This window comes from Bos mutus, chromosome 29 (assembly GCF_027580195.1).
Source record: "Bos mutus isolate GX-2022 chromosome 29, NWIPB_WYAK_1.1, whole genome shotgun sequence".
NCBI lineage: Eukaryota > Metazoa > Chordata > Mammalia > Artiodactyla > Bovidae > Bos > Bos mutus.
Window position 1 is genome coordinate 36516626 of NC_091645.1, and position 23416 is coordinate 36540041.

Below are 23416 nucleotides of genomic sequence, written 5' to 3' on the forward strand. Positions count from 1 at the left end.
TTGGACTGTGGTTTCTAAGGGAGAGGTGAGTGGGGGAAGGATGGAGTGAGAGTTTGGGATTAGAGACGTAAACTATTACATAGAGGATGGATAAACACAATACTCTATAGCATAGGGACTGTATTCAATATCCTGTGAAAAACCACAATGGAAAAGCATATCAGTTCAGTTCAATCCGACTCTTTGTGACCCCATGAATCACAGCACGCCAGGCCTCCCTGTCCACCACAAACTTCCGGAGTTCAATCAGACTCACATCCATCGAGTCAGTGATGCCATCCAGCCATCTCATCCTCTGTCGTCCCCTTCTCCTCCTGCCCTCAATCCCTCCCAGCATCAGAGTCTTTTCCAGTGAGTCAGCTCTTTGCATGAGGTGGCCAAAGTACTGGAGTTTCAGCTTCAGCATCATTCCCTCCAAAGAAATCCCAGAGCTGATCTCCTTCAGAATGGACTGGTTGGATCTCCTTGCAGTCCAAGGGACTCTCAAGAGTCTTCTCCAACACCACAGTTCAAAGGCATCAATTCTTCGGCACTCAGCCTTCTTCACAGTCCAACTCTCACATCCATACATGACCACAGGAAAAACCATAGCCTTGACTAGACGAATCTTTGTTGGCAAAGTAATGTCTCTGCTTTTGAATATGCTATCTAGGTTGGTCATAACTTTCCTTCCAAGAAGTAAGCGTCTTTTAATTTTATGGCTGCAGTCACCATTTGCAGTGATTTGGGAGCCCCCAAAAATAAAGTCTGACACTGTTGCCAATGTTTCCCCATCTATATCCCATGAAGTGATGGGACCTGATGCCATGATCTTCATTTTCTGAATGTTGAGCTTTAAGCCAACTTTTTCACTCTCCACTTTCACTTTCATCAAGAGGCTTTCTTCACTTTCTGCCATAAGGGTGGTGTCATCTGCATATCTGAGGTTATTGATATTTCTCCCAGCAATCTTGATTCCAGCTTGTGTTTCTTCCAGTCCAGCGTTTCTCATGATGTACTCTGCATATAAGTTAAATAAGCAGGGTGACAATATACAGCCTTGGCGTACTCCTTTTCCTATTTGGAACCAGTCTGTTGTTCCATGTCCAGTTCTAACTGTTGCTTCCTGACCTGCATACAGATTTCTCAAGAGGCAGATCAGGTGGTCTGGTATTCCCATGTCTTTCAGAATTTTCCACAGTTGATAGAATATATATGTGTATAACTGAGTCACTTTGCCATACAGCAGAAATTAGCACTGCATTGTAAATCATCTATACTTCAATTAAATGTTTAAAAAATAAACCAAGTGGCAGAGATGGGATATGGACACAGACAATCTGGCTCCAGACTGAAGGGCTGCCTCCTGACATTGCCCTAACACAGCTCTAGCACGGCCCCTGCTCCCGGGGACCTGCACTTTCACTGGTCAGATAAGACCTGCAGGTGTGGGCAGCTACAATTCCTGGCTACATAGCAAAGTCAGCCTTCGCAGCTCATGGGAGCCCTGTCCTCCCACACAGACCATTTCCCAAGTGGTTGTAGCCCAGGTTTTCGGTTGCCTGGAATAGGATCCTCTGTGCAGTCTTATCGGAGAAGGCAATGGCACCCCACTCCAGTATTCTTGCCTGGAAAATCCCTTGGATGGAGGAGCCTGGTAGGCTGCAGCAGTCTTATAAAACTCCTAAGTACATGGATGCCCTCAAGAATACTTGCCCTTCCACCAAATATTCCCAGGGTTTGAAGTTCGTCAAATTCTCTCATCTGCTTTGTCACCTCCCCTGTTGCTGCTTCTGGTTGTCACCTCTGGTTTCAGTCACCGACTTACCTTTTTTCTCCTCTTCTGACCTGCAGTTTCTGCAGGTTGCAGTTCACTTTAGGACAGAAAGTGAAGCATTGATAAAAGTCACTGGACTCCATGGAAGCACCACAGACAGCCAAGAGCCATGCAAATATTTGAGGCAAATGTAGTCTTTGAGAAGCCAAAAAGGCCCTGGTGGCTCAGACAGTAAAGAATCTTTCTACAATGAGGGAGACTTGGGGTTTGATCCCTGGATCAGGAAGATCCCCTGGAGAAAAGAATGGCTGGCTACCCACTGCAGTGTTCTTGCCTGAAGAATTCCATGGATAGAGGAACCTGGCAGGCTATAGTCCACAGGGTTGCAAAGAGTTGGACATGACTGAGCAACTAACAATGAAAAGATGAAAGAAAAGGTGTGACGGGCAGCGTGGCTGTCGAGATGTGGGAGCAAATTCCAGCCCTACTCACCACGTGGTGCTCCACAGCCTTGTTCATCCTCTTTCCTGGGAGCCTAAGAGCAGGAACAAGGCCGATCACTAACTGCAGACACCCCACCCTAATCTTTCCCCAAATCTATGGTCTCCTGTCTATAGGGTAATTGCAAACGCTAACCCCAACCCTACTGGAGAACTGGAGAAACCACAAAGTCATGCCCCTCCTCCTTCCCCACACTCCCACTTTGCACCCCTGTCCTCAAGGCAGGTGATGGAGGCAGGGCAGACTCACATTCATTCATTCCCTCTTTCCACAGGTAAAGACTACACTTCACCTGCTCCACCTCTAGAGAGGGGAGAGGACCACCCCCAGCAAACCTTTACACAGTCCTCAAGCTCTTTGAGATTAGATTCCGGTGGGGGAGACAGGCAGTAATCAAACAATCACACCAATAGACACCTAACTGCTGGAAGGGAAACCAAGAGGGGTTATGAAGAATTTAACGGGGACCTGATGTGAAACACGGGGTGGGCAGAGACAGGGACGGGGTGCGGCTCAGCCTTTTCTCTGGAGGTTGTGTTAATGGAGGACTGAAGACTGCCCAGCGCTGAACAGAGGAAGGGCATTCCCGGGCATAGCGTTTGTGCTGCCTCAGCCTTCATCCCTCGCCTTCGCCTCCCTACCACCTCCAGAGGGCTGCCATCGCTCCCTTCCTAGCATCCTGCTGCCCTGAATTCATCCAGTAGCAAACTGCCTGCTCAGTGCCAGGCCCCTGCCAGGAGAAACAGAGCCGGTGGGAGATACAAATTGAGATTTGTTGCAGAGAATTGGATCCTGGGATTGTGGGGCTGGGCGGACAGTCAGGAAGGACATGCTGGATCTTCCAGGCTTGGATCTGCCATGCATGGGGGAGTTTCTTCTTCACCAGGGAATCCTTTCAACTGATTGGATCAGATCCCACCCAGGTTATCCAGGAAAATCTCCCTCACCTAACAGTCAACTGACTGTGGATCCAATCACAGCCACACAATACCTTCACAGCCACACGCAGATTAGTGTTTGATTGAATAACCGGCAATAGTAGCCTCACCAAACTGACACCTTCTAAGGCTATCCCAGACACACAGACACAAAGAAGTTGCAGAGAGGGGTAGATGTAGAATTATCTTTGGCTGGTGCGAAGAGGGATCACCTGCAAACAACCACACATTAAGGAATTTTATTCTGCTCCAGCAACTAACCTTGATTGAGTGTTTTCACTGCACCAGCCACCATCCTAGTTCTTTTATAAGAAATCCTCACAAAAGTGAGTTTACGGTTGAGGAAACTCAAACACAGAGAGGTTACCTAATTTACTGAAGTCACACAGCAAGGGGGTGGCAGAACCAGAAATTATCCTCAGTCAGATGCCAGACCCTGAACTGATGACCACTCTGCAGTGCTCCCTCTGTCAGTTTATTTATGTCAGAGGTGACTGACCAATTTGTTAGCACCATCCCTTAGTCCTCCAGGATCTCATAAGGAAAGGTCTGGGGTTGCCCCAATTTTACAGATCTCTGCAGCCTCAAGAGGTTGTGTAATGCAACTCCTAGGTGGCAGAAGTGGGACTCAAGCCTTTGTTTGATTGGCTGCCAAGTCCAGCCCCTTCACCTCCTTGAAACAGAGATAGAAAAGCCCTTCTTGAATGGCTGTGGGGAGTGAGAAATAAACACGGGACAACATATGAAATTAGGACACACAGGGCAGGGTGTGGTGGAAACACAGAGGGGACAGGGCAGTCAGGGCCATGCTGCAGGAGGACAGGAGAGCTGAGCCTCACATGGGGGAATTGTGTCCTGACAGAGGGAAATGGTGTGGGCAAAGACACTGGAGGGAGGGGAGAGGGAATTACGGCCTCCACATGTAGGAAGTCCCCTTTACAAAGAGGTTAATGCCCAAAGTCAGTGAGGGTCAGATAAAATCTTCCTGGGTAGTTCAAATGGTAAAGAATATGCCTGCAATGCGGGAGACCTGGGTTCGATCCCTGGGTCAGGAAGATCCCCTGGAGAAGGGCATGGCAACCCACTCCAGTATTCTTGCCTGAAGAATTCCATGGACAAAGGAAGCCTGGTGGGCTACAGTCCATGGGGTCAAAAAGAGTCAGACATGATTGAGCAACTGACACGCACAGGGACTGAATGTTTGTGTCCCCACCCAAATTCACATTTGAGACTCTAATCCCCCATGTGATGGTGTTGGAGATGGGGTTTCTGGGGGGTCCTTAGGTCATGACGGTGGTGTCCTCATGATGGGATTAGTGCCCTTAGAAGAGACAGGAAAGACCTTGCAACTCCCTCTGTTCTTTTTTGGGCAGTTTGCACTGAGTCTTTGTTGGCACACACAGGTTCTTTAGTTGTGGCAAGCAGGCTTATTTTCCCTGAGGCATGTGGAATCTTAATTCCCAGACTAGAGATTGAACTTGCATCCCCTGCATTGGAAGGAAGATTCTTAACCAATGGACCATAAGGGAAGTCCCATTCTTTCTCTGTTCTTGACTATGTGAAGTTACATTGAGAAGGCAGCCAGCTGCAGACCAGGAGGGGGGCCCTCACCAGAACCTGACTTGTTAACACCCTGAAGTCAGATTTCCAGGCTGCAGTAACTGGAGAAGTAAATATATGCTGGTTGAGTTACCCAGTCTATGGTCCTCTATTACAGCAGCCTGAGCAGGCTAAGACAATCATGTAGGGTCCAAGTCGAGTAGGGACTTGTCCTCAAATGCCATCAATTACCCTGAAGTCCAGGTAAGACAAACCAGACCAACCAGAGAGCAGCATATCCACTTCCATCAGGGCTCATTCTGGGGCATCAGCTTGTGGACAAGGTGATGGGGAAACAGAGCAGGACCCTGTGGTCCTTGTCTCAGGCTGCTTTTTGTCTGCAGACAGCCTTTGTTGTTGGTGTTCGGTCGCTACATCATGTCCAACTCTTGGCGACCCCACAGACTGCAGCATGCCAGCCTTCCCTATCCTTCACTGTCTCCCGGAGTTTGCTCAAATTCATGTCCATCATGGATCACTGCCTTGTCATTGCTAAGGGGCTTGTGTAACTCAATGAAGCTACAAGCCATGCCGTGCAGGGTCACCCAGGATGAACTGGTCATAGTGAAGTATTCTGACAAAACATGGTCCACTGGAGGTGGGAATGGCAAACCACTCCAGTGTCCTTGCCTCGAGAGCCCCCATGAACAGTATGAAAAGGAAAACCTTTAGCCAAAGAATAAGTTTAATCTGAGAAGTGGGACTATGCAGAAACAAAGGGAAACAGTCCAACAGGACTAAATAATAATAGTTGAATCATTAAACATAGTCAAGGACATTTAGTTCCTTCTTAAGGGCTATAGATAATATTCTGAGCCACATCCTGTGAGCTGTCTTGTAAATACTGAAACCCCTACCAGGTGGAAGATGTTAACTACATGATAACCAGGCTGTAGCCATGACATAAGCTGCCACAATTCCAAGAGCTGGGTTCAAGGAAATGGGAACAAACAGACCCTGGAAGTGAAGATTAACTGTACCTCTACCCCAAATCCCTGAGAAATCCCTCTGGAGGAGTTTCCAGGAGCTGGACCTTCCCTCTTGTCTGGGAGAACTTGGCTTAGGAGGCTCTGAGGAAGGGGAAGGAAGGAAGGAAGATGGGAGCAGGGGGTCCCCTGGCAGCCTGACTCATTGGGGGCCCACACACCTGTGATTCCAGAGAGCATGCCCCTGGCCTTAGGGGCATGGCTGGTTTCTGGGGGCCAGAAGGAAGCCTGGGAAATTTGTCTGTTACACATACCTCCAGAGTGGTCTTTGCAGCCGCTAGAGGACCCCACCATTCTTCTCCTCTCCTTTCCAGAATTGCCTCACTGCAACCACAGGACATCTGGTGTCCCCCTCCCCTGACACACAGAGTCCTGTGTCTCCACTCCATTGTCTATCTGGTTCTTCTGCCTGGAAAGCCCCCAGCCCCAGAGTGCACCCCCTCATATACCTCTGTGGGACCCCCTTACCCACACTCCTCTCCTTCATAACACACTGGCTCTCAGAGTGTGCCCCCTCTTTTTTAAATTAACTGATATGAATACATGTTTTTTTTTTCTGTTATTTTATTTATTTTTTTCCTCACTTCGCAGGATCTTATTTCCCCAACCAGGGATCAAACCTGTGCCCTCTGCAGCTGAAGCATGGATTCTTAACCTCTGGAGCACCAGGGAAATTCCTGCTGTTCATTTTCAGGGTCTAAAACTCAGAGCCTTTCAGGGGTCAGGTACACTGTATAAATGAGTGAAGAAAGTGGGTATAAGTCAACATAAATGGCTGCAACTGGAGAGGGCTTCCGCCTTCCAAAGTCATGTAACTTCCAAAAAGTTGAAATGAGTACCTGCTGGTCAGACAAGGCCTGTAAAACAGGAAGGTGCTTCTGAGGGTCACAGATGCCCGTCCTCTCATCTATGTGCATCTTCCCCACCAGACCACATGCTCCTTCAGCATGGAGACATCTTTTATTGCTCTGTTTGTAAAATAAACCAGACAGTAAGGACAATAGGGTTCAACCAGCAATGGCAACACAACTCTTACCAAATCTCTGCCTTAGTTTGGATATAAATCGGGCACCCCAGAGGCGAGATTTCCTGGCTGTCCAGTGGCTAAGACTCCATGTTCCCAATGCAGGGGGCCCAGGTGTGATCCCTAGTCAGGGAACTAGATTCCACATGCCACAACTAACAGTTCACACGCCTCAAGGAAGATCAATGATCCCAGTAAATAAGTAAGTACACCTGATGCGAAGAGTCGACTCATTGGAAAAGACCCTAATGTTTGGGAAAGATCGAAGGCAAAAGGAGAAGAGGGTGGCAGAGGATGAGATACTTAGATAGTATCACAACTCAATAGACATAAATCTGAGTCAACTCCGGGAGATGGTCAGGGACAGGAAAGCCTGGAGTGCTGCAGTCCATGGGGTCTCAAAGAGTTGTCGTACATGACTTAGTGACTGAACAACAACTTTTAAAATTCTGTATTAAAAAATAAAAAAAAGTGTGTCTTAGAGGGTGCAAGGTATAGTTGGGAGCATTACTGAATTTGTAGATTGATGTCTTCACTCTCCTGGAAATTGTCTTCCCTGGTCATCCTCTGTACTAGTCCCTTCAGAACATTCCAGTCATCTTGCTGGCATCTCTGTTTGCTGGGAAACTCCATCTGAATGTGCATGAGGCACTCAAATTGGACATGGAGTGGAATTTTCATTCTTCTCTGTTCCACTGTAGCGTGAGCCAGAGGGGTGCCCCACTCTATAGCAATGTGCACAGAATTTACAGAAATTAAGAGAGCAGGGGACACAGTAAAATAGATACAAAATTCAATAAAAGTAAACTTTGGAGAGCAATGAATGAGGCTGGGAGAGAGGAAATCCCAAAAGTGAGGCTGCTGGACAGCCTGCATCAATGGGTCCCAACAGCAACAGAAGACACACTCAACATGGGAAATGGGAATAGGGTTTAAAGAAAAGACTGTTACAAAGACAAGGGCAGGGTTTAGGAAAAGGGATAAAGGTGATATCCTAGGCCATTAATTCTAGGGGGCTGTTGTCCTTAACAGAGGATGTAGCCAATCCTTGGTGACCTGGGAGGGAAGGTGGGATGGAGAGAATAAATACCCCGGCTTCACTCTCCCTTCTCCCTGAGATTTCCTTCCAGCATCTCTCGTTGGCTGAAACCAACAGGAAGCTGACCCATAGAGGGCCTGCTGTTGCAGTCATCCTCCTGGGATCCTGGGTGTAGAACAGGAGGGAGATGATGGGAAAGTGATCCCAGAGTGGCACACGTGGAGACTCTAAGACAGCACTGGGATGTTAGCACACTGGTTGCCCCAAATCATCTGCAAATTCTTCCCTTTGCCTCGACGAAGACAGCCTCCCAACTCCTGCTCTGTTTGGTTCTCTCTTGTCATCAGGTGCCTGAACAGATCTAACATCAGCCCCTGCCTTAATCCTCCAGCTCCTGCTCAACGAATCTCAATGTCCGCACTAGAAGGGACCTCAGACATCAACTCGTCTACTTCCCCCCTCCCCTTTAAGCAGAAGAGGAAACTGAGGCTGAGGGAAATGACCAGTCCGAGGATTAGAAGGCGAACAGAGGAAGAACAGGGACTAGCCTTCAGGCTGCACACACGCCAGTACAGACCTCTGTGTGTGCACACTGAATGAGAAGCATGTCAGTGCTTCTGCAGCCACGTCAGTGCCTGGGGAGGCAGGAAAACATAGGTAAGAATCTTAAATGTGTTAGCTACGGAACTTTTTGAAAGTCTTCTGTAGATGAGAAAGATAAAGGACAAAACAAATAAAGGTACGTTTATGGTAATAAACTTAAGACCTCCCTGGTGGCTCAGATGGTAAAGCATCTGCCTACAATGTGAGAGATCTGGGTTTGATCCCTGGGAAGATCCTCTGGAGAAGGAAATAGCAACCCACTCCAGTACTCTTGCCTGGAAAATCCCCTGGATGGAAGAGCCTGGTAGGCTACAGTCCGTGGGGTCTCAAAGAGTGACTTTGTCTTACTTCACTTAGCTTATGGTAATAAAATACCATCTTTATCTATTTTGTCCTTTATGTGTCTTGTCTACAGAAGACTTTGCTTTTAAAAAGTTCTGCTGCTAAAACACTGAAGATTCTTGCCTATGTATTCCTGCCTCCCCAGGCACTGACGTGGCTACTGTGCTTTTCATTTACTGTGCACCCACAGATGTCTCTGGTGACGTGTGTGCAGCCTGAGGGCTAGTCCCAGTTCTTTCACAGGGGCTTCTGTGGTGGCTTAGAGGGTAGAGTCTGCCTGAATGCAGGAGACCTGGGTTTGACCCCTGGGTTGGGAAGATCTCCTGGAGAAGGGAATGGCTACCCACTCTAGTATTCTGGCCTGGAGAATTTCATGGACAGAGGAGCCCAGCAGGCTACAGTCCACGGGATCACAGAGTCAGACACAACTGAGTGACTAACAGGGTGAAAAGAGCCGGCTTAAAACTAAATATTAAAAAAAAAAACAAAAAACTAAGATCAGGGCATCCAGTCCCATTCAGTTCCGTTCAGTTCAGTTCAGTCACTCAGTCGTGTCTGACTCTTTGCGACCCCATGAATCGCAGCACACCAGGCCTCCCTGTCCATCACCAACTCCCGGAGTTCACTCAAACTCACGTCCATTGAGTCGGTGATGCCATCCAGCCATCTCATCTTCCATCGTCCCCTTTTCCTCCTGCCCCCAATCCCTCCCAGCATCAGAGTCTTTTCCAATGAGTCAACTCTTCACATGAGGTGGCCAAAGTACTGGAGTTTCAGCTTTAGCATCATTCCTTCCAAAGAACACCCAGGACTGATCTCCTCTAGAATGGACTGGTTGGATCTCCTTGCAGTCCAAGGGACTCTCAAGAGTCTTCTCCAACACCACAGTTCAAAAGCATCAATTCTTCGGTCCCATTACCTCATGGCAAATAGAGGAGGGAAACGTGGAAGTAGTGATAGATTTCCTCTTCTTGGGCTGCCTAATTGTGAAGCCCAGTCTGCCTAATTCCAAAGGCCAGGCTCCTGGCCACTTAGAGAAGACACATTGGGAGGCCCTTGCACATCCAGGGATGATGTAGGAGGCATCCAGGACACAGGGTACCCCTACCTCTTAGCAGACCTCCCAAGGGAAGCTGCAGGCTCCCCTGAAGCCCTATTTCTGCCAAAGAGGTGGAGGCTAGTTCTTGTTTTAAATATTCACACCACAAATCACCCAACAAAACAGACCCAAAATTATTTCACTGTCTCTGGGAGATGGTGAGGGACAGGGAGGCCTGGTATGCTGCAGTCCATAGGGTCACAGAGTCAGACACGACTTGGTGGCTGGACAACAACAACAATGAAAGTTCCTCCAGTTCTCCTGTTTTGTGTCTAAAAAGCACACCTGCATGTGTGAATGAATGTGTTTGATGTCAGGAACTTCTGATGGGTCCAAGGATTTGATGATGTCATTGATAAAGTCAAGGATACCATGTGCCAGCGCCGACTGTGTGCCTGGCCCCATCACAGGTCTTTACACTCGTATCTTAGGCCATCCTGTAAATACAGAAGTTGCTGACATAGGTGCTGGTCTTTTCCCCACTTCACACGAGAAGGAACTAAGGCTTGGAGAGGTAAATGACAGCCCGCACCCGCTACCCGGCACACACAGCTGAGTGATGGACCACCAGACTCCAGAGCCAGCTCATCTAATGCTTAGGTGTACACCAGCTCTGGTACTTGCAAGCTGTGTGGCCTTCAGTGATTCACTTCTCCTCTATGTTTCTCTAAACTTGAGAAGTAGTTCATTTCACAGGATTGTCAAGAAGACTACATAAAAACTGCAGAAAGAGTGAATGCATCCATGACTGAAAGAATAAACTGGGGGAAAATATAAGCTATAATTATTTCATAGTCTACAAGGAGCTATGTGAATGTTAGCTATGAGCAGACAGCTGGACGTATTGCTGGGTACATACAGTGGTGCCTGGTGTGATGAACTCAGATCATTCACTCCACACACTCAGTAAGCATCCATCTAGCCCTTCACTAGTTCACTGATGACCCCCTGATAATCTCCTCTGTGCCCAATACTATGATAAACTGAGAAGAGAAACGGATATGTCTTTAAGTCAGTGGTTTTCAAACTTGAATGGGCATCAGAATCACCTAGAGGGGTTGTTAAAACACAGATTGTCTGGCCCCATTTCCAAAATGTCTAATTTAGCAGGGTGGGGTGGGACCTCATAATTTACAATTCTAACAAATTCCCAGGTGATGCTGCTGTGGTCTCCAGAGACCACAGTTGGAGAAATATTGCTTTAAATCAGCAAATATTAACTGAGTGTCTATTAGTGTGTTTACTAGTGTTTAAGAACTGGGCTTTATGTATGTTATATCCTTTGATACAGTGGCTCTGTACAATTGTATCTGTGCAAACTAGCTAATGGAGGATTGATACTGAACCTCCCTATAACTCCCAGAATGGCCAAGAATGCAAGCCTCCTGGTGAACATTCTCCTACCACTCTTGGGATCTTTGTATACCTGCTCCTGCAGAATGAAATCCACAAGAGAAAGCACTCCATGGGAGCCCTCCATCCCACCATGACTGCCAGGTGTGAATGCACAGGTTGTACACTGTACAACTCAGATGTCATCATGCCCACAGACAAATAACGCAAACGGCACCCCTTGGAATCACCATTCCACCCCAACTCCTGACAGTCGCACAGACAAATATGAACCACTGGTGACTGCTGCAGGAAACTCTCCGGAAAGCATGAGTGGGATGGAGTGGGGGGGTGGAAACTTGGAGAGAGGGTGGAGGAAGTGGTTTGGTGACGGTGGAGAGTGGGGGTTTCAGGGCCTTATTTCCTCAGGAGGTCATCCTCATGTCACCGCTGAGTCCCAGTAGTCCCCTGGGGTGAGGCTCACCTCTTTTCCATGCAAAGCCAAACATCGTCTTCCTGGGAAGGATAATAACATCAACAGCCCTGCCTCCCTGAGCTTTTGCTGTGCCTGGCACAGTGCTAAGTACATTTCAACATTTAACCTTCTCAGTAATCCTAGGATGTAAATATTGTTTCTCCCATTTGACCCTTTTGGAAACTTAACTGAGGTTAAGTGATTTGCCCAAGGACTCCCAATTAGTAAACAGGGAGGTGTGAATTTACACCTGGCTGTTCTAGAGGCTTCCAGAGCCCTTCCCCAGCCTTGCTTCCTCCTGGGTGACTGTTTCCTTTCTGATTTATCTGTGTGAACATACGATGGCCCAGGGCACTCAGGTATCGGTTGCAGCGATAGTGATGGTGATGATCATAACCTCCATTTACCAAGCCATTCTGGTGTGCCAGGCACTCTGCAAGGCCCAGGATGAACATTACCTCAAATCCTTACCATGTCCCCACAAGTTCCTTTATTATTACATCAACAGCACAGATAAAGAAATTGACACCCAGGAGATAATGTACTGATAATATGGTGGTTCAGAGCACACACCCAGGGACCAAACTTTCCAGGTTTTACTCCAGCTCTTCCTTCCTCTAGCTGTGTGACCTTTGGCAAGTTACTTAAGTCACTTAACCTCTCTGGCCCCTCATTTCCTCATCTACAAACTGGGATAATGATACTTCCCACCTTATAGGATGTGTTAAGGAATAAATAAGTCATATATGTATATGTGTGTGTATATATATATATATATTTGTTGTTGTTTAGTCACTAAGTTAATAGTCACAGCTAAATAAATAGCTGTGAAAAGAAGAGAAATGAAAAGCAAAGGAGAAAAAGAAAGATATAAGCATCTGAATGCAGAGTTGCAAATAATAGCAAGGAAAGATAAGAAAGCCTTCCTCAGTGATCAATGCAAAGACATAGAGGAAAACAACAGAATGGGAAAGACTAGACATCTCTTCAAGAAAATTAGAGATACCAAGGGAACATTTCATGCAAAGATGGGCTCGATAAAGGACAAAAATGATATGGACCTAACAGAAGCAGAAGATATTAAGAAGAGGTGGCAAGAATACACAGAAGAACTGTATAAAAAAGATCTTCACGACCCAGATAATCACGATGGTGTGATCACTGACCTAGAGCCAGACATCCTGGAATGTGAAGTCAAGTGGGCCTTAGAAAGCATCACTACGAACAAAGCTAGTGGAGGTGATGGAATTCCAGTTGAGCTATTTCAAATCCTGGAAGATGATGCTGTGAAAGTGCTCACTCAATATGCCAGAAAATTTGGAAAACAGCAGTGGCCACAGGACTGGAAAAGGTCAGTTTTCATTCCAATCCCAAAGAAAGGCAATGCCAAAGAATGCTCAAGCTACCGCACAACTGCACTCATCTCACACGCTAGTAAAGTAATGCCCAAAATTCTCCAAGCCAGGCTTCAGCAATACATGAACTGTGAACTTTCAGATGTTCAAGCTGGTTTTAGAAAAGGCAGAGGAACCAGAGATCAAATTGCCAACATCGGCTGGATCATGGAAAAAGTAAGAGAGTTCCAGAAAAACATCTATTTCTGCTTTATTGACTATGCCAAAGCCTTTGACTATGCCAAAGCCTTTGACTGTGTGGATCACAATTAACTGTAGAAAATTCATAAAGAGATGGGAATACCAGACCAACTGACCTGCCCCCTGAGAAACCTATATGCAGGTCAGGAAGCAACAGTTAGAACTGGACATGGAACAACAGACTGGTTCCAAATAGGAAAAGGAGTACGTCAAGGCTGTATATTGTCACCCTGCTTATTTAATTTATATGCAGAGTACATCATGAGAAACACTGGGCTGGATGAACCACAGACTGGAATCAAGATTGCCGGGAGAAATATCAATCACCTCAGATATGCAGATGACACTACCCTAATGGCAGAAAGTGAAGAGGAACTAAAGAGCCTCTTGTTGAAAGTGAAAGAGGAGAGTGAAAAAGTTGGCTTAAAGTTCAACATTCAGAAAATGAAGATCATGGCATCTGGTCCCACCACTTCATGGGAAATAAATGGGGAAACAGTGGAAACAGTGTCAGACTTTATTTTGCGGGGCTCCAAAATCACTGCAGATGGTGATTTCAGCCATGAAATTAAAAGATGCTTACTCCTTGGAAGGAAAGTTATGACCAACATAGATAGCATATTCAAAAGCAGAGACATTACTTTGCCAACAAAGGTCCGTCTAGTCAAGGCTATGGTTTTTCCAGTAGTCATGTATGGATGTGAGAGTTGGACTGTGAAGAAAGCTCAGCACCAGAGAATTGATGCTTTTGAAATGTAGTGTTTGAGAAGACTCTTGAGAGTCCCTTGGACTGCAAGGAGATCCAACCAGTCCATCCTAAAGGAGATCAGTCCTGTGTGCTCTTTGGAAGGACTGATGCTAAGGCTGAAACTCCAATACTTTGGCCACCTCATGTGAAGAGTTGACTCCTTGGAAAAGACCCTGATGCTGGGAGGGATTGGGGGCAGGAGGAGAAGGGGACGACAGAGGATGAGATGGCTGGATGGCATCACCAACTCGATGGACATGAGTTTGAGTGAACTCCGGGATTTGGTGATGGACAGGGAGGCCTGGCGTGCTGCGATTCATGGGGTCACAAAGAGTCAGACATGACTGAGTGACTGAACTGACCTGAGTCACTAAGTTGTGTTTGACTCTAGTGACCCTGTGCACTGTAGACCACCAGGCTCCTCTGTCTATGGGATTTCCCAAGCAATAATACTGGAGTGGTTTGCCATTTCCTTCTCCAGGGGATCTTGCTGACCCAGGGATAGAACCTATGTTTCCTGCTTAGCAGGAGAGTTCTTTACCACTGTACCACCTGGGAAGCCCTAATATATATGTTTGTAACAGTACCTTAGCATAGTAACAGCTTCTGGAAAACCCAAGATCTCTCACTGGTAAATGGGCTTCCCAGATGGCTCAGCAGTAAAGAATCTGCTTGAAATGCAGGAGACATGGGTTAATCCCTGGGTTAGGAAGAACAGACCCAGGGTAGGTTAAAAGGTTGGTACCCTTTGAACTAATAACCTTCCAATATTTGTTTACAATGAAGAAATCATTTTTCCACTAGCGAAAACTGTAACCCTTCTTTCTTTATGTTCAAAATAGAGTTGTATCATGTGCACCAAACAGAACTCTAGTTATTTGGAGTTGTCTTTCTTCTGGTTCTCCCACCACTCTAACTGGAGAGCATTCCTCACTCAATTCCAGACTGCAGAGGTGACTTGCTGGGGGACAGTAACAAATCTTTTTCCAAATATAGCAGCCAGGTGTTTTCAAGTGTCCATGGTTTATTGTTCTGAAACTGTTATTCTCCCTGGAGTTTTCTTTTGCAACCAAACAGCTTTTTAGGAGTCACTTTAAAGGCTTGTAGATATGTTCTTGGTAAAGACCCTATTGCTGTGCACTATTTAGTTTCAGAATCTGGGCTTCCCAGTAATGCCCATTCCAGGGGCTGTCAGCTGACGGGTCTCAGGCTCTAACAGGCCAATGGATACAGCATCTTGCTATGCGCATCATAAAAACACCCCCACGAAGGTGGGCTGGTGCTAGGGAGGAGAAGTTTTTCTTCTTATTTAAGGTATTACCTACTTAAGTATTTAATTATCTACCTAAGGATATTAGAGCAAAAGGGACACTAATTTCCTTTCCACCAGCTGTGTGAGGATTTACAGGTGGAAATCCGAGTTAACTGGAAGCAGATCTCTGATGAATCCCTGTAATGTTTCAGTGTTCCTCAGAGTCAGCTGGGGAAGCTGCCCACCTGGACAGTCTCTCAATCCCCCCGGACCTGCCTCCCTCAGGAAGTCCTCCTAGATATCTCCTCACCCTCAGGAGCCTCAGTGGGTGAAACCCTACAGGTTTGTGACTGGGCCTCACATGCCTCTCTGGGCTGTTTGTCTTACCTCTCCAGCTGGACTCAACATAGCTTGACAACAGCATCCCCATCTCACATTTATCTGTGGTTCCCATGATACCCAGCACACAGAAGGCACAAAGAGATTGCCTAAATTGATTATTTTTCTTTTCTTTGGCTGTACCATGCGACTTTCAGGATCTTAGTTCTTCAATCAGGGATTGAACCTGTCCCCTTGGCAGTGAAAATACAGAGTCCTAACTGGACCTCCAGGGAACCCCCTGAATCAATTCTTATTAAGATTGATTCTAAATTGATTCTAGACTGATTCTAGATTGATCCTTTAGAGAGTGTCCAGGAAAAAATTAATCACACAAACTTCTTAGCATAGACCTGAAATCCCTCAACTGCTCATCATACAATTAATGATTCTCTTTTCCTTTAAGAAAAGCTTGGGACTCTCAACTATGAACTATTAGCCCTTAACTCTTTTGAGTGTGTTAGTCACTCAGTTGTGTCTGACTCTTTGCAACCGGATGGGCTATATAAACCCACCAAGTTCTTCTGTCCATGGGATTCTCCAGGCAAGAATACTGGAATGGGTTGCCATTCCCTTCTCCAGGGGATTTTCCAGTCCCAGGTATCAAACCTGGGCCTCCCACGTTGCAGGCAGATTCTTTACCATCTGAGCCAGCAGGCAAATTTCCCTATTATTCTTACTTCTTATCTAGTCTGTTCTCTACTATGATTCTCAGGAAATTTCCACTTCAATATGAGCTTGCCATTAGCTAAAAAATCATTTCCTATTATAATAACTAGAACCTGGTAATGTTAATGAAATTGTCTTGAGAAATCATTATCAGAATGATTGTGTCCATCAATGTGTCCGCTTGATGTTTCATATGCATTCACTCATTCGTTCAACGACTATTTATTGAGCAACTGCTAACTGCCAAGCATTTACTAGTCTGGGCTCTAAGAATATAGTAACATACAAAATAGAAAAAAAAAATCCTGTCCAAGGGAAACTGACATTCTAGTCAGTGAGAAATAAAAAATAAACAAGTAGGCAAGTCAAATATATTAATATATTGTGACTATAGAACAAGGAAAGGCTTGCTATTCAATCTGCCTCTAATGAAGTCATGAGGCTCCAATTGGGTGTCATCCTTGCCAATCATACATACCCTGGGAGAAGGTGCAAAAAAGGCCACAAGACATTCTCTCTTGAGACAGACTCCTGTTTATGAGAAAATACCTCCTGTTACAGTTAGTACTGCTGTATAACAAAAGTAACCATTTTATCATGCTTACGGATTCTGGGGCACAGAACTTGGACGTGGCATAGTGGGGAGAGGTTGTCTCTGCTCCACGATTTCTGGGACTTCTGCTGGGAAGACTCAAAGTGGGCAGTGACCTGACAGGTGGTGGCTAGAATCCTCTGGAAGCACCTTTGCTCATGCCTGTCAGACAATGTGGGTTGTCAGCTGGGACCTCAGCTGGGCTGTCAGCTGGATCACCTTCACCAGACTCTCCATGTGGTCTCTTCATATGGGGTGATTTTGGCTTCCTCACTGTGTGGTGACTAAGTTCCAAGAGCAAGCACCCCATAAAAGTCAGGCAGAAGCACATGGGATTCTTATGATCTAAGCTCAGAAGTCACAAAGCAACAGTTCTGCCATAATCTTTTTGCCAAGGCAATCACAAAGGTCTATCCAGGTTCAGGGATTGGGGGAGAGGGGGCAGGGCACAGACCCTACCACTCAAGGGAAAAGGTGTCAAGGTCACCTTGGAAGAAGAGCCCATGGATGGGAGATACCATTGCATCCAACTTCTAAAACTGCAGTCTTCTAAAACACCTTCTGTGACTAATTTCAACAACCAAAAAACTGGGGGGTATGTAGATCTACCCAGAGTCATCCCACAGGCAGAGAACTGAAACTACTCAAGCAGAAAGTGATAACATCTGAGGGTTATGTAATATTTTATTTTGAACAGAAAACAAAAGAGCGGTGGAATAACCCTTTAGTCGTCCAGCCCTGCTCTGTGTGGAAGGCTTACAATTTCTTAATGACCTGAAATTTCTGTCTTGGGACTTATTTTTAAAGAATGAAAAATTAGGCCTAGGCTAAAGAAAGAGTTAATTTTTTAATTTAGGTCAAGTGCTTAAAACATAAGAGGCAAGAGGTGTGGGCAAAGGCACCTTGGGAGGCAGAGTCATGGATTCCAATCCATTCTCTGCCTTTTCCCAACTGCCTGTCCCTGGACACGGTCCTTCACCTCTAAAAACCAGGGTGGTAGTGTTAATTTCCTCATGAGGTTTCCTGAGATTAAATGAGATAATACCTGCAAACGCCCTCCATGCTGGGCAGCCACTCTGGACAGAATCTTTATCTTTTAAACTGCTAATGGAACAGGTGTATTTTTGTATTTTTTAATCTATAGCAATAAAATGTCTTCTCATCAATGTTGCTATAATTTTTACATCCTTAAAATCTGGCATAGGGACTTCCCTAGTGGTCCAGAGGCCAAGACTTGGAGCTCCCAGTGCAGGGGGCTCCAGATTCAATCCCTGATCGGGGAACTAGATTTCACATGCCACAACTAAGAGTTCACATGCTGCAACTAAAGATCCCGAGTGTAGGAACTAAGAACCACACAGCTAAGTAAATAACTAAAATTTTGAAAGAAAAAAATTTATCATAAACACTGTGCTTTTAAATCTGTAAGCATAGGAATGGGCCTTTAGGGTGAAATGATCTATATGTTTCTACAACAATCCTTCAGTAGAGCAAGCCTTGGGGGTGTGAGGTCTGAAAGGATGAGCCTGGCTGGTCCACTGAGCTCTGGGAGCATGAACTTCTGGATGCAGAGTGAGAGGAACAGAGAAGCAAGATTCGTGACTAAGCGAAAACCTCAATGCTGCTCAGTCTGATACAGGGCTGATTTTTGTTCACCGCTAGAGTATGCAGAGGTGGAGAGAGAGTGAAGATTCTCCCACCAAAGGGCCAGCAGATGCCCATCCTCAAGTTGGGACCTCATTGGCCAGTGCGTCAGAAAAGGGGCCTCATGATTTGTTCCTTGGTCACCAAGGCAAGTTCTCTAGGGGTTGCCTTGGAGACGAGACTGCCATATTGGATGGGGGAGATAACCCTCGCCGGAGAAGATATGGCATCAAGGAGGGACCAGAGCTGTAGAGAAACCAAATATTAGAGGAAATGAGAGGAGAGGGATAAGTGAACAGTGAGGAAGGGAGGGGAAGTGACTCACTGTGAAACTCTGTAGTTATCCTGGTCTCAGGAACTGAGTTGGGTGTGAGCGTGGGGGAGGGGTGCCTGCCTGTCTGTCAAGCTTGCCTTCCATCCATAAGGATGAAGCCCCCAGCTGTCATGTGTCCAGGGTCTGTAGCTCAGCCATCTAAACTCAGCCCCATGAAGCTAAGATGGCTCACAGCCAGGGGATGGCAGTCAGATTTTGAGTTGAGAAGTTCTGAGCTTAGGTTCTGCCACTTAACATCCACATGATTCAGCAAGACATATAACTTCTCTGTGATGCTATTTCCTCACCTGTGATGGGGCATGAGCTTCTGTGTCTCGCTTCTTGGGGTATCTTCCTCCCAGTTGGCATGGGTGTGAAACAGGAATGACAACTCCTGCTCAGCCTTTTTCAAAGGGCAGTTCTGAGACTCAAGTGTTTAATATCTGTGCCGCCAAGACACTGTAAGTGCCACTGAAGCAGGGACCATGACTGCCCTGCTCCCTGCTGTACTCTTAGTTCCTCTCAGAGTAAACATTCCATCAATATTTGGTGAGTGAGTAAATAGGAGGATGATGGGAACTCAGGCTGTGAGCCATCCAACCAGGTAAAGCAGGAAAGCTTTCACTCCTTCTGCAGGACACAGGTCCTCCAAGTGTGGCCCACAAACCAACAGCCGAATCGCCTGGGATTTGTAGAAATGCAGAATCCCAGGCCTACTCCAGACCTACTGAATCATCATGTCTGGGGTCAGGGCCCAGAAACCTGGGTTTCAGCAAATCCTCTGTGTGATTCTGAAGCTCACCCGAGTTTGAGAAGCATTGCTGTTGGACACCGTGGAGTGAGGGTGAGATGGGGCATGAGCTTCCATGCCCCCCTTCTTGGAGTGCCTTCCTCCCACCAGGCACAAGTGTTCATTCCCCAGCCCACCCCAACCCTTGCTTGGTCTGCCCAGAGCAGGGGAATAGGCTGTGGGAGCTGTGCTGGGGGGTGGAGGGGGGCCAGCAGGAGGAGGCCTTGCTACCACACATATGGTAGCATGTCCACACCTTCCTGTTTCAGCAAAACCTGCAGATGCTGAGAGGGGATCAGGAGATAAGCTTTGCCGGTACACAAGAGCTTTGCAAAGGAGTCCTTTACCAATCCAGCCAGCCTCTCTGTACCCCAGCAATACCCAAGGGTCCCAGGTGCCACTCCTGCCCTTCTTTCCCCCTGGTCCCTCTGCTGAAGTCTCTGCCCCGTCCTGTTGAGGACTGGAAACTCCCTACAAGCTGCTGGGAACACACAAAAAAGATAAACCTCCAAGATAAGAGCCTGTGATAAGAACTGATGCGATAACCCCACTCTTATTGCAGGTTCTCAGTAGAGCCTGATTCACAGTGCCCAGAGCAGCTGTTCACACACGCAAAGGAGGAGGGGTGGCAAACACTGAAGGAGGAGAGATGGGTCTCCCAAAAGGTCAAAGCAAAACACAACAAGGCCAAACGACAAGTCCTGCACTTGTCCAGAAAGGCCAGCAGCTCACGTCCAGCATCCTGGGATCGGCAGCTGGAACCAGATGAAGGAGTTCAATTGGCAGATGCCTGTTGAGAAAGGGGATGGCTGCCTGGCTGTAGTGACAGGAAACATGGAGCAGGAAGGGGACAAGTCCACTCAGCTCTCTGTGGGGCGGTCAACCCTGGGTACCTGTGGGAGCCCTGGACATCACATTCTGGAAGGTTGTAGACAACCAGTGTCTTCTCCAAGGACTGACTGTGTTGTGGGAAAGACAACTAGAAGAGCAGATGTCTGGTCACGACAAAAGGCAAGTCTAAGGAAGCTACAGGATAAATGTCTTCAAATACTTGAGAACTCTTGAGCGGAAGAGAAAGCATCCTGGACCCATGTGACCCAGTGAAGGTCAAGCAGGGGCAGCCCAAGTCTGGAGATGCCGCCTCCTCATCCAGGTCCTGTCCTCACTCCCGCCATGCTCAGCCACGTCCCAGTCGCCAGATCCACCCTCCCAGACCGAGAAATTCCTTACAAGTCCTCAGCCGGTTTCCTGATCCTGAGCACAGTGGATGTGAGGGTGGGGGCTTGGATTTAGAATCAGGAAACCCCAAGTTCCAGCCCTGACCCCACACCTTGCAGTGAATCTTTGGGTCACCTTGTACCAAATCACAGCTTCTCCCAGCCTTGGATTTCCTTGTGGGTAAGCTGGGGAGGTTCCTCCCTGCCTCTTCCCTCATCCAGCCAGTGCTGCAACCCACCTCCTGCACCAGAGCCCCAGGGGATTAAATGAGCACCCAGGGGAGACGGACACTAAGTGCTCTGGGAGTGCCTTAGGTGATGTGACTGCCAGGATCCATTCCCCCACCATCTCCGATCTTGGTGCTGAGCAGTGGGTAGAGGTCCCTGCCATTTCAAACCCTCCCAACAACAGTGCCCATGGCTGGGTGGAGGATTGATGGCTCCCAGACGAACACTTGACCCGTATCTTCCATCATCTGTGGGTACACGGTTTCCTTCAGTCAGCAGATCTTAGGTTACATAAAAAGCCAGGGTGTTGCTAATTCAGCACACTCTGCCCTGCCCATGTATGCACTGGGCCTCAGCTGTGGTGGGGCTACCTGACACCCAGCATCTCCCAGTAAGCCAACCAGGATCAGTGTGAGGAACCAGTGAGGGAGGCCCACGGGAAGGGCAGTTGCAAGGCAACTAAGCTCGCCAGTTCTGGAATTGTAGTCCTTGCTCCTTGATGTAGAGTTATATGTCTTTAGGCAAACACCTTAGCTTTTCTGTGCCTTGGTTCCCTTACCTGGATAACAGGGAGATTCACTCTTAAGAGTTGTGGCTCTGCAGTCAGAAGCCCACATGTAGATCCCACGTCCACATTTCTCTGCTGTGTGACCTTTACAAGTGTTCCAGCTTCTCTGTGCCTCAGCTTCTTTATCTGTGAAATGGGAGTAATAATAACAGCACCTGCCTCATCGGGTGGTTATAAGGACTAAATGGGCTTGTACACACAGTGTGCTTGAAAGAATGCCTGACTCAATAATTGCTTGCCCCAGAGTTTTTGGTTGAGTTTCTCCATAGCCAACTCAGGGACAAGGATTTAAATGCAAATAGTCTATTCAGAAAACGACCCCAGCAAGCACCTACAAGGGAGTGGGAAACTGAGGTGGGGACACAGAAGAAACCAAAAGACAGTGTATAAATGACCAGGTTTCTTCGTAAGAAATGGGGCTCAATCCTGCTTGGGCCTCTGGGAGTCTGTAGAAGACCCACCCTTGTGAGCATCCTTTCCCCCAAGATCAAGAGGTTGGTCTATCTGCAGCAGAAAGACAGGGAGCACAAGAGAACAGAGTCTCAACAGTGACTGCCATATGAAGCTTTTCTGAAAAAATTCAGGAGTGTCCCCGGGACCCCTGCACACCACTTATAATGACAATGACAAACTGAGCCCAGGTGGAAGAGAGGGTTCTGGGCCCTTACTTCACTTGATGCCTCCACTGGGGTTAGGGGCCTCCTTACCTGATCTGAAAGATGTCTGTAAAGCATTGCCTGCTCTTAAACCCCCTGGCAGGGATCTGAGATCACTCTCTGAAGTAAGTTTAAGCAGAACCAGGATAGGATCCAACTGGCATTTGAGAGTGGGCTCTGCAGGATGGGAACTCAGGAAGCAGGGAGAATGGAAGGGCCCCTGGGGTAGGGCGGGGTGGTATGCAGTCTCCTAAACAGCCCTGGTGTGGATCCCAGTGGCAGACCATTAAGGCCTCCAGGTTGGGGCAGGGAATTTAAGGAACTGAGACTTGGGGGTTGGAAGAGCTGGGCAAAGAAGGGACTGAGTTGCTTCTGCCGTGGAGAGCTGCACTGCTGGCCTGGGGAAAAGCCTTGCTGCACGGCCTTCCTCAGTCCAGCAGTAAGGGGACCGGGGATGCTGAGCCTGTGGGTGGAGCCTCTGAGAGTGGCCAAGAAGGCAGGGACTGACACAGGATTTCAGTGCAAGGGTGCAACTATTTCTGACAACTTGGAAGAATACTGGTGAAGCCATGCCATCATCCTACCCTTATGGGAGGTAATTTCAACAAGCTAACCTCACTGGGAGGCACTTTGAAAGTTGTGTGGCACCAGCTAAGGGGTGAGACGTCTTAAGGGATCCTCACTCCTCTTTTTGATCATCCAGAAACCTTGCTGGGTTTTAATCCTCCTTACCTCCTCTCCATCAGCCGTCAAGACACCCGGGGCCCGATCTGACACTCTCACCCCTGCTCCAGTGTCGTGTCCACAGTGACTCAGCAGATGGGGGTTTGCCCAGCACTGAGGCCCTTGGATGTCTGCCTGGCCTCTGAGCAGGCAGAGTCCTACTCTGGACAACTTCCCAGGCCTGTTCATAACTCCTTAGGTTAAATACTAATGGTTTCTAAAAGAAGTCGCTGGGACAGCAGGGCAGGGTGTCTGGATGCCCGAAGGGATCCCCAGGCAATTCCAAAAATACACTGGAAAAGAGCTGGAAGGTATGTGGTTGGGCGATTTCCAAGATGTTCTTCCTAAG

At 47.4% G+C, this 23416-nt stretch overlaps 1 long non-coding RNA gene across 1 annotated transcript; it reads right to left on the reverse strand.

The window, feature by feature from the left end:
• Positions 1–6300: 6300 nt before the first annotated feature.
• LOC138986229 (uncharacterized) lies at positions 6301–23170 on the reverse strand. The gene is made up of 4 exons (XR_011463090.1): positions 23077–23170; positions 21680–21814; positions 6620–6748; positions 6301–6510 (listed from the first exon to the last, which is right to left on the reverse strand). It is a non-coding gene; the product is annotated as an uncharacterized lncRNA (long non-coding RNA).
• Positions 23171–23416: the final 246 nt, after the last annotated feature.